This window comes from Mustelus asterias, chromosome 3 (assembly GCF_964213995.1).
Source record: "Mustelus asterias chromosome 3, sMusAst1.hap1.1, whole genome shotgun sequence".
NCBI lineage: Eukaryota > Metazoa > Chordata > Chondrichthyes > Carcharhiniformes > Triakidae > Mustelus > Mustelus asterias.
In genome coordinates, this window is record NC_135803.1 from 106,408,458 (window position 1) to 106,411,662 (window position 3,205).

The 3,205-nt window shown below is 40.6% G+C and overlaps 1 pseudogene; it reads right to left on the minus strand.

Moving 5' to 3' along the window:
• Window positions 1-1,339: 1,339 nt before the first annotated feature.
• LOC144484743 (fascin pseudogene) lies at window positions 1,340-2,803 on the minus strand (annotated as a pseudogene).
• Between the last annotated feature and the right edge of the window lie 402 nt (window positions 2,804-3,205).

A 3,205-nucleotide genomic window follows, 5' to 3' on the forward strand; every position in this document is an offset into this window, starting at 1 on the left:
AAAAAAGGAGATACTAACATTTAGAGGCAGATCAAAAGAGATTCACCAGGCTAATACTTGGGATGAGAGGGATGTCCTAACAAGGGAGACAAAATAGTCTGGATCTGTATTCCTTGGAGGGGTGACCTTATTAAAACATATAAGATCCTGAGGGAGCTTGACAAGGTAAATGGGGAGATGTTTTCACTAATTGGAGAGTCTCGAACAAGGGGACATGGCTACAAGATAAAGGGCCTTTCATTTAACACCGAGGTGCATAGAAATTTCTTCACGCAGAGGGTGGTAAATCTCTACAATTCTCTGCCCCAAAGGGGTGGAGGCTGGATCATTAGATGTATTCAAAATAGAGGCGGATAAAAATTTGATTGATCGAAGAAGAGAGGGCTACGGGAAAATGGCATAGAAAAGGAGTTGAGACCTGCATTGATTAGACATGATCATATTGAATGGTGGGGCAGACTTGAAAGGCCTGGTGGCTTACTCCTGCTTCTATTTTTTGTGTTTTTGTGTGTTCTTGTGCTAAAGGGTCCAGGTAGACGGAGAATACTGGAGGGTGGGTGAAAGGATCAATTTAAATGGAGGACTCCTAACCAAAGAAGTGAGCACAGTAAGAGTTTTAACAACACCAGGTTAAAGTCCAACAGGTTTATTTGGTAGCAACTGCCTTTAACCTGGATTTTAACTTGTTTAACTTGGACTTTAACCTGGTGTTGTTAAAACTCTTACTGTGTTTACCCCAGTCCAATGCCGGCATCTCCACATCAAAGAAGTGAGCACAGAGATGAAGGCTGACATTTGTTCTGCTTTTAACATATCCTGTTGTCTTACATTTATGCCACTTTCAGCACCTTATTCCTCAACACTGCCATTAACACTTCCTTTGTTTTGTGCCCTAAACATTTTTTAAATCTCTTCTAGCTCACACCTATCCCAGACTTTCTAATTTGCTCCACCTGCTTTACTTCCTCTTTAAACAAGATTAATATGTTTGATTTAGCTAATTATTTTTCATTGGTCAGAGTAATATTCAGGCCTCTGTCCCACTCGCCCAAACTGAATTTAGTAATTCATCCAGTGGAAAACATAAAGGAGAACCTGCAATCCACTTCTCTCGTATCAGTGCACACTGCACATTATCAGAAGGACCAACTTCAAATTGCATTTATTAGCAATATATTACTTCCTAAATATTAAACTTTTTGAAACTCACAGTTGATAGCAGGAATAGAGTTTAATATTTTTGAACTAAATGGTATTCGTTCCATTCATTCACCCTGACTGAACCTGAGTTGGAGATACTTTCATATGCGTGCACCAAGATTGGATCTGCTATAGTCACTTAATATCGGAATGATGAGGCAGACTTGGCATCTTTTCCTACAGCTTTGAAGCTTCCATCAGATTCTGCTACAAGATATTTCCCATTGGGTCCTCTTAAGATCAATTGGTCTGAATTGATCACTTCAATCGTGAAGTCAACAGGCTTTTCTCCTGTGGCAGTGATGAAGCCTTCTTCATTCACCTCCCAGTACTTGTCAAGGGATACTATTTTGAACTGATAGAAACCATCAGCAGTTGAAATTATTTTGCTTGCCTCGTACATTGGCCTGTTGCAAACCAATATCTGCTTTCTGGTCATAAGGCCAATGAAACCATATTCACATTGGAGTATTAGCTGAGATCGGTTAGTAAGTTTGAAGACAAATTCTTCCTGTCTCCCAATTGCAATTGGCCCTACTAAGAGCTGGCCACCTGCATTCACAGTCACATATCTTCCATCTGATGCTTTTAAGGCTGCCTTTTCCCAGTTATAGATAATTTGAAACCAGCAATGAAAATCCAGATACTTTGAAACTTCAATGCAGCCTTTGGCACCAACTGCAAGGTACTGTTTTGAAATATTTTGGAAGCAGACTCTCTTTGTTGTGGAATCCATCATAATTTGGAAGTTTCCAGCATCCTTTATATCATTAACATTTGAATAGACAGCCGGGCCAGGTTTACAGGAGATATACCTCTCATTAGCCAAAGACATGATACTGATCTGCCCAGGAGAAGGGTCTATGATAAAAAGTTCATCTGAACTAGGATTCAAAGTTTTGATTGTTTTAACATTGCCGTCCTTCACAGATAGGAATTTTCCATGCATATCCTTCAGACAGATCATCCCATTCTTGATCTCTAGGCGATATAATGTTCTGTGTGTTACTTCGGGCTCAGTCTTCCCAGTGAAAGCAATGAAGTTACCAGTTTCTGTCCTTACGGCATATTTTTTCTCTTTGATGTCAAAATAAAGTGTCATTACACAGTCAGCACCCCAGGGTTGTTTCTTATCACAGGACAGTTTCCCACTTTGCTCATTTAATCGGACGTAATTTTTCCTGCCAGGGTTGAACATGTTGACACTGGGATGAATGACCAGGTGTGGCACCCACTTCTCACTCTCGGAGATAGCTTGGGCAAAGCATGTGATGTTGTCCTGGTTTCCTCCTAAATACCGCTTGGAGCGCTCCGATTGGAAGGAGACTCTTCCGTCTGGATGAAGTGTCATGAGGAAAACGCAATTTGGAGTGGGAGCCTCTTGATCACATGTGATTTTGCCATCCTTGTCTGCAGCAATGTATCTGTTAAAGGAACTCTTAATATGCACCATGGGGGAGTCCTCCTTGGTAAACTCAATGGTCCATATCTGACTCTTCTTCAGTGAGGAACCCGTTGCATTCACTTTGTAATTGATCACCTCTCCTGTCAGGTATTTTTGGGCTGAATTTATTAGACCGAAAAGAAGCACTTTGTATGCCATTTCTCACTGCTTACCTTGTTCTTGAATATGCACTGCATCTGATCAGTAACTTGTTTTTTATATATACACTGACATCATTGTCCTACTCCCTAGCAATGCTTGTGACATAGCACTGAAAGGTTTAGTGACATTTAGCCATGCCATGTTATGAGGCTGTCTTAAGCATTTTCACTCTCAACCCAATATATAGTGCTTTTTAACAGAAGTCCATCCCATAAAAACTGAAACTGCAAATTTTATAAAAATGTTAAGAGAAACGTGATTAAAATAAATCCTTCCCTTCAAGGAAACTGCTTTGTTTGATGCCTCTGTAAGTTTAGCTCTAGAAATAACTCTAGTTTAGCTCTGGGGCAGCATGGTGGCACAATGTAGAGCTCACAGCACCAGGGACCGGGGTTCCAT